The sequence below is a fragment of the Macaca thibetana genome, chromosome Y (assembly GCF_024542745.1).
Source record: "Macaca thibetana thibetana isolate TM-01 chromosome Y, ASM2454274v1, whole genome shotgun sequence".
Taxonomy (NCBI): Eukaryota; Metazoa; Chordata; class Mammalia; order Primates; family Cercopithecidae; genus Macaca; species Macaca thibetana.
Window position 1 is genome coordinate 4,377,503 of NC_065599.1, and position 15,168 is coordinate 4,392,670.

The 15,168-nt window shown below is 36.5% G+C and overlaps 1 pseudogene across 1 annotated transcript; it reads right to left on the reverse strand.

Moving 5' to 3' along the window:
* Positions 1-312: 312 nt before the first annotated feature.
* LOC126947216 (RNA-binding motif protein, Y chromosome, family 1 member A1-like) lies at positions 313-14,296 on the reverse strand (annotated as a pseudogene). The gene is made up of 6 exons (XR_007722966.1): positions 14,188-14,296; positions 13,615-13,724; positions 8,806-8,982; positions 6,688-6,836; positions 4,180-4,294; positions 313-379 (listed from the first exon to the last, which is right to left on the reverse strand). The product of XR_007722966.1 is annotated as an RNA-binding motif protein, Y chromosome, family 1 member A1-like (transcript).
* Between the last annotated feature and the right edge of the window lie 872 nt (positions 14,297-15,168).

The following is a 15,168-nucleotide window of genomic DNA, read 5'->3' on the forward strand; positions in this document are numbered from 1 at the left end:
CACTAGATATATCAGAAGCGAACTTCCTTCAAGGGGTACCAGGGCTTATTATAAAAGCTACTTGTCCACTGGGTCCAAGTATGGCCAGAAATTCATCCTTAACCATTAAATTGCTCTGCTTTTCAGCCTAGAAATGGGTGGAACACACAGGGCTATGATGGTCGAAAGTATGGCAGCTGGGATTGGGTGCGATCGCATGCCTCTTCTGTAGAAAATCACCAAGCTGCCTCTTTTTCACAGCCTTGGAAGTTTTGCAGAGAAAACTAGGGTGGGATTTGGCAGCTGGCCAGGGATTTGAGCCTGGCTGACCCATCAACCATAGTTGGCTGCTGCAGAATAATGCTGCTGCCTAGTTTGTCTGATGGTGCACTTCTGCTGGCTAGAATGTAAAGCCACCAAGAAGATTACTGTTATGGTCACTGTGAGCTCCATCCATGTAGTTTGTTTGTAACTGGCCCCAGTTGTCTGATATCCCCAATGTTTCCCACAGGGGAAGACTAGAGAGAACATTATGTGAAGAACCGCAAAATGGAAAAGGAAAGGCTGAATGTACACCTTCAACTCTCTTGTCTCTGAAGAAACTGTGGGTCCAGGGAAATTTTTTGTATGCAACACTGTGCTGGCTTGGGGAGGAGAAAAGGCATAAAAATAAAACTATTCCTTTATCCTATGTGTGTGGCTATTCTCAGTTCCATAGTCTTTGAAAACTTATCATAGATTAAATCCCAAGTTATAGAATCATTCACTACAGTGTCCTTGTCTAAGGATAGTTGTGAGTTGAGGTTTTTTGCAGAGAGGGAGGAAGTTAGCAGAATCACAGAATGCCTATTCTGTCACAACAGACCCTAGAAATGGACAAGTTAAAAGCATGGTCCAGGCTGAGCACAGGGGCTCACGTCTGTAACCCCAGCACTTTGGGAGGCTGAAGCATATCATGAGGTCAAGAGGTTGAGATCACCCTGGCTAACATGGTGAAATCTGCTCTCTACTAAACATACAAAACAAAACAATTAGTCAGGCCTGGTGGCACATGACTGTAGTCCCAGCTACTTGGAAGGTTGAGGCAGCACTATCTCTTGAACCCAGGAGGTAGAGGTCAAAGTGAGCTGAGATCATGCTACTGCACTCTGACCTAGGTGATAGAGTGAATCTCAATAAATAAATAAATATGAACAACAACAACAAAACACTGGTCCTAAAGGAGGAGTTTAAAAGGTTGGGGTGTATCCATGGAGAAACTGAAAGCTACAGTAAGCCAACGGTTGGATTTAAGGAAGAACTCATGGGACCATTGAAAACCACCTCTTTGTCCTCTGTGGAACACAGCAAATAGTGAACTCTGAGCTCCACTGCTTACTGATATAGACAAGTTATCAGCCCGAGATACATGTCTTAGTCTGTTTGTGTTCCTATGAAAGGCTATGAGACTGAAAAAATTTATAAACAAAAGAGCTTTCATTGGCTCCTGGCTCTGCAGATTGTAAAAGATGTGTGGTGTCAGCATCTGCATCTAGTGACAGCCTCACGAGGCTTCCACTCATGACAGAAGGTAGAAGGAAAACAGGCATGTCACATGTGGAGAAAGCAAGAAAGAGAAGGGGAGAAGAGAGAGAAGGGGAGAAGGTATCAGACTTTTTTGAACAACTATTTGGATGCATGCTGCACTGTGGGAGCTAATACAGCACAAAATCCACTTATTAACTATGGCGAGGGCACCAAACCATTTATGAGGGATCCAGCCCCATGACACAAACAAATACTTCCCACTAGGTGCCATTTACAGTGTGGAGGACCACATTTCAACCAGAGGCTTGGAGGGACAAATGTCCAAATTACAAGTCATGCAGAGTTATTGTAAAACAACAGTTTTTCCTCTTTAGAATCCTGGGACTACAAAGAGCTGGGATTCATTAGCTTCCAGAGATTGGCAAGTTACTTTTCAAACTCTTAGGCAGCAACCTGAGAAATCAGGGCAATAGTTAGGTAGTTTGACTTCTTGGTAGGAAAATTTAGAAGCTCAGCATATTGATAGAGTGAGTGATGATGAAGACTGAAGAGAAATGCCTACGTGCCTGCTCTCAGAGGACGTTGACAGATCCAGAAGTAAAAATTAGAAGTAAGATACCTGGGTAGAAGCTACAAAAGTCAACACATGACAGGTTGTGGTGCTCATGACTGTAATCCCAGCAGTTTGGGAGGCTGAGGTGGATGGATAACCTGAGGTCAGGAGTTCAAGACCAGCCTGACCAAAATGGTGAAACCTTGTCTCTACTAAAAAACACAAAAGTTAGCCTGGCATGGTGATAGGCACCTATAATCTCAGTTACTTGGGAGACTGAGGCAGGGGAATCACTTAAACCTAAGAGACAGAGGCTGCAGTGATCCAAGACTGTGCCATTGCACTCCAGCCTGGGTGACAGAGCAAGACTCCATCTCAAAAGAAAAAAGAAAAAAAAAAAAAGTCAAGGTGTTAAATGTACAATCTCAGTTCTTCGAGGTACAAAGTGGGAGCTGAACTTTCTTGACTGCTTGAGATCCAGTAAGCCAGGAGAAAACAGTTTTGGAAGTGTTTGAATGTCTATTTAAATCCCTCTTTTATCTTGGAGGTATTAGGAGAGTTATAAATGCCAATCTGTGTTAGAATCCAGAGAGTGGCAAGTCAGGAATCATTTCGTTGAGAAGCTGCTGTTAACAGCTGGGGCATTACATATGTAATTTAATTCTTCAGTCCTCTGAGACAAGCTGTGAAATAAGATTTCCTTTTGATTCTAGGGCACTGTGTCAGACACAAACTCTAGAACAAGATCATGATTCAGCTTTTCTTGCCTCTTTTTAAGTGAGTATTTTCATAATCCTATGTTCAAGAGTATCTCAATTAGTTTCTGAATTTATCTCACAGGGAATTGATGTTGGTGTGCCTTTTTTTGTTGCATTTGTGGATGGAAGAATAAATTAGAGACTCCTATTTTATCACTTTGTTGGAGGTACCCTTTTTATTTATTTTTTACTTATTTAAAATTTTTTTTTTTTTTTTTTTTTTTTTTTTTTTTTTTGAGACAGAGTCTCGCTTTGTCGCCCAGGCTGGAGTGCAGTGGCCTGATCTCAGCTCACTGCAAGCTCCGCCTCCTGGGTTCCCGCCATTCTCCTGCCTCAGCCTCCCGAGTAGCTGGGACTACAGGCGCCCGCCAGCTCGCCCGGCTAGTTTTTTGTATTTTTAGTAGAGACGTGGTTTCACTGGGTTAGCCAGGATGGTCTCGATCTCCTAACCTCGTGATCCGCCCGTCTCGGCCTCCCAAAGTGCTGGGATTACAGGCTTGAGCCACCGCTCCCGGCCTATTTTAAATTTTTTTAAAGATAACTTACGAATTACACAAAATTAAAAGACCAAACATCTAAATAGATATTTCTCCAAATAAAATAGACAAATGCCCCAAAAGCACATGGAACAGATACTCATAATCAGTGATTCAGAAAATGCATTTCAAATCCAAAGTGAGATACCATACTTTACACACACACTAGAATGGCAATAAATTTTAAAAAGCAGGAAATAGCAAGTGTTTGAGAGGATGTAGATAAACTGGAACCCTGACACAATGCTAGTTGGAATGGAAAATGATGCAGCTACTATATAGAAATGTGGTGGCTCCTCAATAAAACAAACATAGTTATCATAGTACCAAGCAATTCCACTTATATATACATCCAGAATTGAATAAACCTACTCAAACAAATACTGGTGCATAGAAATACTGTGGTAGAAACCACCCACAGAAAATAATGGGTTAACAGCTTGTGGAAGAGTTAAGTGGTATAATGTAAATGAACTTTTGGGACATCACAAAAAGGAAAGGAGACAGATACAAAAAGTCATGAAGTGTTTGAACCCATTTACATTAAATGCCCACAACATGTAAGCTCCGACGCAGAACACAGATTGGTGTTTGCTAGCAGCTGAGCGAAGGGAAAAAATGGAAGGGCCTCCTTAACTGGTAGCTGGAGTTTTAGTTTGGAGTGACGAAAATGTTTTGGAACTCGATGGAGGTACCTGCTGCACAACACAATGTATTAATTGCCACTTAACTGTTTCCCTTATAATATTTAATTTTTTTATGTAAATTTCATCACCATAACAAAACACAACTGTTTTTTTCTTTTTTTTTTTCATTTTTCCTTTACCTCTCCTTAGTTGCATAATCATCATCTCTTGGTGACATATAGTCATTTCTCCAGGAAGAGGTTAGCTCTCTGCATAGAGGACCTCCATAATTCTCTCTTCCACGTGACATGGGACCTTTCATATTAAAATAATGGAACATAATGTAAAGATTACCAAATCTGAAACACTATGTTCTCTTCTCAAACAACTTTTACAATTATTTCTTCTATGACTATGTTCTTTGTTCTCTAAATTACTAAATCATGACACTGTGAATATCTCTTATGACTTGGGATAATCCCATGGCTCCCGCCAAGGCCAGTTCTTCTAATATAGCTGAAGGCAGACATCAATTCTTCAGTAAAAGTTCATTTGTAATGGTTAATAACTACTTAGTGATTATTTTCCTTTTCATATGAATTACTGATGACTACTAATGACACAGGAAAAACATGTGAAACCACCAAACTCTTCACAGATTTTAAAGTGTACATACATTGTCCATTCTCAGCTGAAGAAGGTGGATTTTCTCATGTTGTTCAATCCACCTCACACACACAAATAAGGCTACCTTTGAATGACTGCATCTTAAATTTATACCTAAATTTATACCTCCTTGGCCGGGCGCGGTGGCTCAAGCCTGTAATCCCAGCACTTTGGGAGGCCGAGACGGGCGGATCACGAGGTCAGGAGTTCGAGACCATCCTGGCTAACACAGTGAAACCCCGTCTCTACTAAAAAATACAAAAAACTAGCCGGGCGAGGTGGCGGGCGCCTGTAGTCCCGGCTACTCGGGAGGCTGAGGCAGGAGAATGGCGTAAAAACCCGGGAGGCAGAGCTTGCAGTGAGCTGAGATCCGGTCACTGCACTCCAGCCTGGGCGACACAGCGAGACTCCGTCTCAAAAAAAAAAAAAAAAAAAATTATACCTCCTTTAAGTTTAAACTTAATAAACTTAAGTATAAATTTATACTCCTATAAATTTATACTTAAAGTTGTACCTCCTTTAAGTGGTTGACTCTATCTTAAATGTTGACAAATTAAAATGTACTACTGAAAACTTTCTAATGATGGTCCAGATTTACTTTTATTGAAATAAGCAATACTGTTACAGGGATCATTAGAACATTATTGCTATTTCAAGTAGAAAAGGTTCTCCTTTAATATACTCTTCACGTGCTATTCCTTAGATGTCAGTCTTTCACCTGTGATATGTTCACTGGCTAATTTTTCAATGGAAATGTGTTGGCTTGTGTATCCTGAAGTCAATAAATACCTATCTTCACAATATTCTATATATGAAATGTAAAATTGAAAATGGTAGTTTTCAATTTGCTCCATATTAGTATATGGAAGACTAAGTAACAACTTTAATTTGTTCTGCTTAAACTTCTTTGCTAAGAACTTTTATTTACTGCCTTGCTTTCTTCTGTTGAGTCTGCAATCTTACAATTCTCCTTCTCAAAAATATTACTTCTATTCAATCCTACTACTCACCTCAGGTTGCTTAGTTCTAAATTCTCTCATCAAATAAATTCAAATCATACACTAAGGATCTTGTATTAATGTTTAAACATCCCAGCACAATCTTAATTATTGATTTATATGCCCTTATATTTCACAACTCTGTATTTCTGTGATATCCCCTTAAGGATATTGGACTCCTTTATGTCTACCTTTCAAGCCTTAACTTTATTTTTAAATACTATTTAAGCCCAGTGACTCATTTTCTGCTGAATGCTCTTGTACTTCTTTTGATTCTTCATTTAAGCAGCAATAATGCCTTGCATGTAAGCATACTGAGGTCTCAGAAGTTGGATGGCCAGGCTCAGTGGCTCAAATTGTGAGCTAGTGTGGAAGGCTGAGGCAGATGGACTGCTTGAGTCCTGGGCTTTAATGTTAGTTTTGACAATGTAGTGATATCCTCTACAAAAAAACAGGGTAAAAAAATTAGTTAGGTGTGGTGACGGTGCATGCCTATAGTTGCAGCAACTCAGGAGGCTGAAACAGGAGAATTGCTTGTGCCCAGGAATTTGAGGCTGTAGTAAACCATCATCTCATCAACGCACTCTGACCTTGTAAGAGCAAGACTTCAACCCAACAAAGAAAATGAACAAGCAATTTTTATATTGGGACACTAAGGGACCACCACCAGGGTACCTAGGAAATGGAAGAATTCATTAGATAAAGAAGGCTACTATCAAGGAGTACTGCTAGGAACTTTTAGTAACATTAAGGGGAATTAGCTAGCAAACACACACACACATACAAACAACACACAAAAAAGGGAATAGTGGCCTCACTGTAATCACTTCTTTCATCTGTAATGAGAAGCTTGAGTATTTCTTCACCATAAATCTGAAATTCACCTAGTGAGATAGAAAGTATAATAAAAGCTATCTATCAATAATTATGCTCAATGATGTGTCACTTCTCTTTTGTTCGATGAACTTAAATTTAAGCATCCAGTTAAAATATCTTATTTTCAGTCATGCAAAAACTACGGTCTTTCCATGAGGTAGAATTTACCTTGGCCTCCCATCCAACTATTGGTTCTTGCCACAGCAGAAGGAGCAGATTTTTTAGGAGGAGGACCTCCACTTCTTGAAGATGAACCTCTTTCAATTGGAAAGCCCCCTAGAAGAACTCATGTTCTTCAAGAGTGTATCCGCCATCATCTGTATTTCAAACAAAATCTTTTTAGTTAACTAACATCACTGTTTCTTAAATGGCTAAGTTTTAGTTGTTTATGGAGATTTTCTACATATTATAATCTTACAAATACACATTTGTCTAAACTAATAAAATTAACATTTCTATATGAAACTGGTACAATTCAAGGAACAAAAGTCCATTTAGAAGATCTAGAAGGAAACTCAAGAATCATAATATATTGGTGTGACAGAGAAATGTGAGAAAAGTGGGGAGTGAACAGGGAGCAGAAATCTATCCGTAAAATATTTAAGTATAATACACATAAAGAAAAAATATTTTAAACATGATAAACTACTGTTTATGTCATTGTTATCAGGAAAATTTCCAAAACATATCATAAAGATACACTAAATTCCATTGAAAGCAACCCAAATATTTACAATATCAAAAGATGACACAGGAAAATATATATCTCTAAAATTTGTTAACATAATATAGAATTCTTACAATTCTCTTATGAAACACTAATTTTCAGAGTAGACTATGCTAAATTTTAATAATTTTTAAGAATTGCATATAAATAATATAAAAATATGTTTTTATAGCTACAAAAATGTAGACATATGCCAATTTCTAGGTGGTGTTACAGGTTAGAATATGCACATTCTCACACATGGCAAAGTGTTATTGAACCTCACCCTCAAGATCAATGGAGACAATATAAACTTGAAGCTATGCATCTTAAAATGGAGTAAATACTTCAATTTCAACTTTAAAAAATCTGCAATTAATTAAACATCTGGCCATTAAAACATAAAATTAAGCGATACATTTTTGAAGGTTGATTCATAGATACTACTAGTTAACTGATAGGTTTATTATTTATGTATGTATGTTAGTATGTATGTATGCATGCATGTATGTATGTATGTATGTATGTATCTATCTATCTATCTATCATCTATTTATTGAGATGGACTCTTGCCCTATTGCCCAGGCTGGAGTTCAATGGCATGAATTCGGATCACTGCAGCTTCTGCCTCCCAGTTTCCAGTGATTCTCCTGCCTCAGCCTCCCAGGTAGCTGGGATTACAGGTGAATGCCACCATGCCAGGCTAATTTTTTGTATCTTTAGGAGAGACAGCGTTTCAGCATGTTGGGCAGGCTGGTCTGGAACTCCCAACCTCATGGTCCAACCGCGCTATACTCCTCAAGTGTTGAGATGACAAGCATGAGCCACCTTGCCCAGCCCATCCAATATACTTTTTTGAATATATGGTTTGTTTTTCTTTTTTATGTAGAAATTGACCCCTCATTTCTATTGTGTAAATCACTCATAAATATCATTTTCAGTGGCTCATCCTCCAGCAAAGAAAGATACATATTTATCTGTGAAGCAGTGGTTTTAAACTTTTCCAGAGTCACAGACTCTTCTCAGAAATTAAAATTCTACATTTCTTAAATTGAAAATGCTTTATGGCAGGCCAATGTACAAACTCTCCAAAAGAAAATTACAAAGCAATAGATTTGCACAGATGTTTGCACATGTATACACACACACAAAAAACTGAAAAATCAATTTTAAGTACTGAGTTACTTTTTTCCTGTTGGAAAGTTTTAAATGTTCCATCGTATTTTGATAATACAACTGATAAGAAGTTCTGGGCCCAGAAGTAGAAAACTCTATAAAGTATAATGAATATAAATGAGTTCTACAGAAAATCTGTTGAGTATAGGCAATCAGCATTCATAAACTCAATTCTGTTTGAAATTTGTGTTACTTCGATGCAAAGTTGTAGTAATTTTAAAACAAATTTTAGATATTAATTCAATCATTCTTATCATACACCTTTAGTACTTAGAAATAATTTTGCTTATCAATAAGTTAATTTTCTGTTCATAAAGGAAACATACAAAATTGAGAAATTTTGATATCTTCAAACTTATTTTCTTTTAGTCCTATGGTTCTATCTTTATATTTTAAAACATTACCCAAGCATCCATCATGTGAGGGAAGCCACTCTCTTGATCCTCCACTACTTCCTCTTGCAGTTCTCAAACTTCCTGAAGGGCTTCTGTTTCTTGAAGAAGCTAGTGGTCTCTGCCAACCACCACTTTGAAAGATGATTTCTTGGCTTGTTCTACTTTTATTGCTTTTCCATCCAAAGACTAAAGGTATCAAGGGTACTATCAACAACACTGGCACATTTAACCTAAGCACATTTTACAAGCAGATTTATGTCACCTGTGGTTCAATTTTAGATATTTTATCCCAAAGCAAACTTTTTTTTCCCCTCCTAAAAAAACACGTCTTTCACAATGCCAAATTTGAGACATTTACTGAACACATGCCTTCCAGTAAGGGATCAAACACAAGTCCTAATATTCAAATTCCTTGAAAACTCCTCCATTATTGAAAAAATAACACCTCAAACAAACAAACAAAAAATATTAACCATTATAGATTCTATGGAAGAATGTGGCACATCTGTTTTTTACAATATATAATACACTTCATCTTTCTATTCACATCACTGATTTAAAAGTTTCAGTGGGACACAAGTGATTAGTCGTATTAGTCATTATGAGTTGCTCCTTGTTTAATCTGCTAACACATAAAATGTGCCCATATGATTTACAATTCCATATTTACTCTAGAAATGTTTCTGTAAATGCGATCCTTGTTTTATCTCATTAAGGTTTCTTGCCCCACTCATTTCTTTCTTTTCCTTAGACATGTTCCTAATTAATGATTCTTAATATAGTACTTCATGTTATTTCTCAGAAATGCTTAAATGTCCTAATTAACTTCACAAGAACATTTTTCAGCATAATATTTTATATAGGCCAAAGTAATTTTTGCAAACAGTTCAACTAACAAATAACTCTATTTTAAAATTACATGGTTTATGTTATTTAGGGGAAGATCTTAAATCTCTTACAAGACGTCTTGCAGCCACATCGCCAGTTGTTCCTATCTTGAAACTTCTTTTGTTATTTCTGGGCCCATAACATTTTCCCCAGATTTGCGCATGGCTGTTTCCTTCCCAGTGTTTCAGTCAGTAAAAATTCCTTAAACTGTAATTCCCCTGAAAACTCTCCGAACGTCCTTTATTGGCTCCGACTTAACATTTATGTTCATATAACATTCACATTTAGTTTTACACACTAAAATACCTGAGATAAAGTAATTTAGGAGATTAAGTAATTTAGAAATTACATTGGCAGGGCACAGTGGCTCACGCCTATAATCCTAACACTTAGGGAGGCCGACGCAGGCGGATCACGAAGTGAAGAGATAGAGACCATCCTGGCCAACAGGGTGAAACCCTGTCTCTACTAAAACTGCAAAAATTAGCTGGACATGGTGGCACGTGCTTGTAGTCCCTGCTACTTGGGAGGCTGAGGTGGAGAATTGCTTGAACTTGGGACAGGGAAGTAGCAGTGAGCCCAGATCATCCCAATGCAATCCAGCCTGGTGAAGCTGTGAGATTCAGTCTTAAAAAACAAAACAAACAAACAATAAAAAAATCTACACAAATTATCTGCTCTTGTGTTTGAAAACTAGGAGTAAAAAAGAAATTATCATAGATTACTATACGTAAGACAAAATTATTTACACACTTACCACAAAGTCATGAATCAAAAGCTACTCTTGGTTTCTACTACAGCTTAAAATAGTAATTTATAAGAGTGAATAAATATGTACTTTCTGCTATGTGCTAGGAATGTACTAGATGTAACATAAACAAAAGCAACTAGGAAGCTTTAAATATTCACAATAGACAATATAACAATCAATAGATTAATACGTGGTACAGTGAATACAAAATACCTATGATAAGCAATGAGGAAGAAAATATAAAATTGAAGTTGCTTTTGAATAATGAATTGTTATTTTTGAGGCGTACACAGGAAATGATAATTGTCAAGAAGTTCAAAAAAGCATTTTAGGGGTAGCATAAACAATAACAGGAGCTAAAAACAGATTGGGATAATGTTATAAAGCAAAAAAGCTCTAAAGGGCCCAGAATGGAATGATCTTGACTAAAATGTAAAGGAATTCAACAGTTAATAGAATTAGATAAAATTTTAAAGCTTTAGTAAGCAAACAATCTCTAGACTTAAGACTCAATAGGAAAAGAGACCATTGGTTTGATCAAATCAAGTTCTCAAACACATTGGGGAAATGAGTAATTAGGTATTCATGTTATATAAATCACTCTGGTGACAGGAAAAAAAACATCCTTAGGAGAAAAGAGCCAGGATAGGGTAAAAATGTCAGTTACTTCTTCTGTTATCCAACTTTAATATTCTCATATTATTTTCTATTTTCAAGTATTTAATATTTCCTTAAATGTAAGGTCTTATTTCAATATACTTTTTCAAGAACATATTTTCAGAAAAAGGGAATGAATATTTCCTTCCTGTGAGTCTGTCTAGATGTCTCTCTACCGTTTGTATATGTTCTAGAAGTATTTCCAGGAATTGGAAGTAATTCCTTTAATAGCATTTAATAAATGTTGACTTATTCCATTGATTTACAGGAGGGTTCCTTCTAGGTTTTAATGTTCTTCATTTTTTATTTATTGATTATACTTTAAGTTCTAAACTACATGTGCACAACATGCAGGTTTGTTACATATGTATATTTGGGCCATGATGGTGTGCTGCACCCATCAACTCCTCAGTTACATTAGCTATGTCTTCTACTCCTATCCCTCCTCCTTCCCCCAACTCCATTACAGGCCCTGGTGTGTGATGTTCCCCGCACCGTATCCACCGTATCCAAGTGATCTCATTGTTCAATTCCCACCTATGAGTGAGAACATGTGGTGTTTGGTTTTCTGTCCTTGCGATAGTTTGCTGAGAATGATGATTTCCAGCTGCATCCATGTCCCTACAAAGGACATGAACTTATCCTCTTTTATGTCTGCATAGTATTTCATGGTGTATATGTGCCACATTTTCTTAATCCAGTCTACCATTGATGAGCATTTTGGTTGGTTTTAAGTCTTTGCTATTGTGAATACTGCTGCAATAAATATACATGTGCATGTGTCTTCATAGCAGAATGATTTATAATCCTTTTGGTATATATCCAGTAATGGGATTGCTGGGTCAAATAGTATTTCTAGTTCTAGATCCTTGAAGAATTGCCACACTGTCTTAAACAAGGGCTGAACTAGTTTACAGTCCCATCAACAGTGTAAAAGTGTTCCTATATCTCCACATCCTCTCCAGCACCTGTTTCTTGACTTTTTAATGATCACCAATCTAAATGGTGTGAGATGGTACGTCACTATGGTTTTGATTTGCATTTCTCTGATTGCGAGTGATGATGAGCATTTTTTCATGTGTTTGTTGGCTGCATAAATGTCTTCTCTTGAGAAGTGTCTGTTCATATCCTTTGCCCATTTTTGATGGGGTTGTTTCATTTTTTCTTGTAAATTTGTTTAACTTCTTTGTAGATTCAGGATATTAGCCCTTTGGCAGATGGGTAGACTGCAAAAATTTTCTCTCATTCTGTATGTTGCCTCTTCACACTGAGGATAGTTTCTTTTGCTGTGCAGAAGCTCTTTAGTTTAATTAGATTCCATTTGTCAATTTTGGCTTTTGTTGCCATTGTTTTTGGTGTTTTAGACATGAAGCTCTTGCCCATGCCTATGTCCTGAATGGTATTGCCTAGGTTTTTTGATAGGGTTTTGACGATTTTCGGCCTAACATTTAAGTCTTTAATCCATCTTGAATTAATTTATGCATAAAGTGTAAGGAAGGGATCCAGTTTCAGCTTTCTACTTATGGCTAGCCAGTTTCCCCAGCACCATTTATTAAACAGGGAATCCTTTCCCTATTTCTTGTTTTTGTCAGGTTTGCCAGAGATTAGATGGTTGCAGATGTGTGGCATTATTTCTGAGGGCTCTGTTCTGTTCCATTGGTCTATATCTCTGTTTTGGTACCAGTACCATGTTGTTTTGGTTACTGCAGACTTGTAGTATAGTTCGAAGTCAGGTAGCATGATGCCTCCAGCTTTGTTCTTTTGGCTTCAGATTGTCTTGGCTCTGTAGGCTCTTTTTTGGTTCCACATTAACTTTAAAGTAGTTTTTTTCCAATTCTGTGAAGAAAGTCATTGGTAGCTCAACGGGGATGGCATTGAATCTATAAATTGCCTTGGGCATTATGGCCATTTTCACTATATTGATTCTTCCTATCCATGAGCATGGTATGTTCTTCCATTTGTTTGTGTCCTCTTTTATTTTGTTGAGCAGTGGTTTGTACTTCTGCTTGAAGATGTCCTTCACATCCCTTGTAAGTTGGATTCCTAGGTATTTTATGCTCTTTGAAGCAATTGCGAATGGGAGTTCACTCATGATTTGGCTCTCTGTTTGTCTGTTATTGGTGTATAGGAATCTTTGTGATTTTTGCACATAGATTTTGTATCCTGAGACTTTGCTAAAGTTGCTTATCAGCTTAAGGAGATTTCGTACTGAGAGGATGAGGTTTTCTAAATACACAATCATGTCATCTGCAAACAGGGACAATTTGACTTCCTCTTTTCCTAATTGAATACACTCTGAAAATCTATTTTCACTTGTATTGAAATAAAAAATAGGAAAAGTTATGATATATTAATTTATATAATGTTATTTCCAGTACCCTTCCAACTACACTTGCATGTATATGGCACAAAGAATTTTGCTCCATATGGCATTCTACTATCTTCAAGACTTTAGTAATAGTAAAAAGACCTACAAATACTGTTAATTGAAAAGTAGAGTTATAATATTGTTACTAAGGGACTCTTTCCTTTCCAGTCATGTATTTGGCAGCATTCTTAGCATCTGCAGGTTCTCAAAAATATTAAACACAAAGTCTCTGGACTTCCTGGTTCAACCCTTTTATCAAAAGAACTAAAATATATAAAAACATTTTACATCTATATAATGGACTCACCAAGGTACTAACCATCTGAAAGTTACATCAAACCAGAAAATAACTGTATTTCATATCACCACTATGATTCTTAATATTAAGTCACCATTATAGTCAGCTTATTTTATTTCATTTTGTTCCTAACTCCACAACACATTTACTTTTCCTCATTTTCCTTTCTAAGTAGTGAGTGATCCTTACCACAGGCCCTTCACCTGCTATTATGAGATTTTTCCAAATATCAAATAGATACTTCAAAATAAGAGTTTAAAATGATAAGGCATCTTAACATATGTATACGATGCACTTAGAAAAAATACATATTTTTAAAAATATATATATAACATACATATTATAAATATAAAGATTGAAATATACATATGAAAATACACACACACACACACACACACACACACAAATACCCACATCTTTAAGAGTTACCTTCTGATAGGGGACCATGTTTTGCAAATACTTCTTTAAGCATCTTTTCATTGGCTTCTCTATTGATGCTACCAATGAAAAGCTTGCCTGGACGATCTGCTTCTACCATTGTGCTGTAAATGGTAAATAAATAAATAAATAAATAAATAAATAAATTAATTAATTAATTAATTAAATTAAATTATCTATATTTAGATAAAAATGAATAAGCTAAATAGATAAAATTTTATTCCATACTGCATTGAAAATTCAAGTAAAATTCCCTTCCAGAGGCTAACATCTTATAACTATTTTTTACTTCAAATATGTGCAATTTTTAACATACAGAGCAAAAGGGCACTGACTTCATGGACAAATGCTGCATTTTAAATGTAAGTGACAAAATCTCATTTCTAAAAATTAGAGAAGAAAAGCTATTGTAATTTTCCTAAGTTGTAATTTGAAGGATGCCTCATTTAAATAATTTTAGTTGAAAACTATGTATTTATGAGGTACAGTGTGATGTTTTGTGTTTTTTTTTTTTTTTTTTTTGAGATGACATCTCCTGTTGCCAAAGTGCACTGCTCACTAAAGCCTCCTCCACCTAGTCTCAACTGTTCCTCCCACATGTCAGCTTCCCATGCAGCTCACTGGGCAATTTTTTTCTGTGTTTTTTTAAATAGTCATGGTTTTCCATATATTTCCCAAGCTGGTCTCCAATTCCTTGGCTCAAACAATCTGCCGGCCTGGGACTACCAAAGTGATGGGATTTCAAGGGTGAATCACCATGCCCAGTGTGATATTTGCATAAAAGATTAAATAAAGCTAATCAAAATGTTCTAGGTATAGATCATTTTAAATATTTTACCATCTTTTAGTGGTTTTAAATATGTAATAGATCAAGGATCCCTAAACACTGGCCTTTACACTATACCTGTCTATGGCCTGAATGTAATGCCTGAGGACGACCTGTAATACCTGTCTGTGAAGAATGTAATGCCT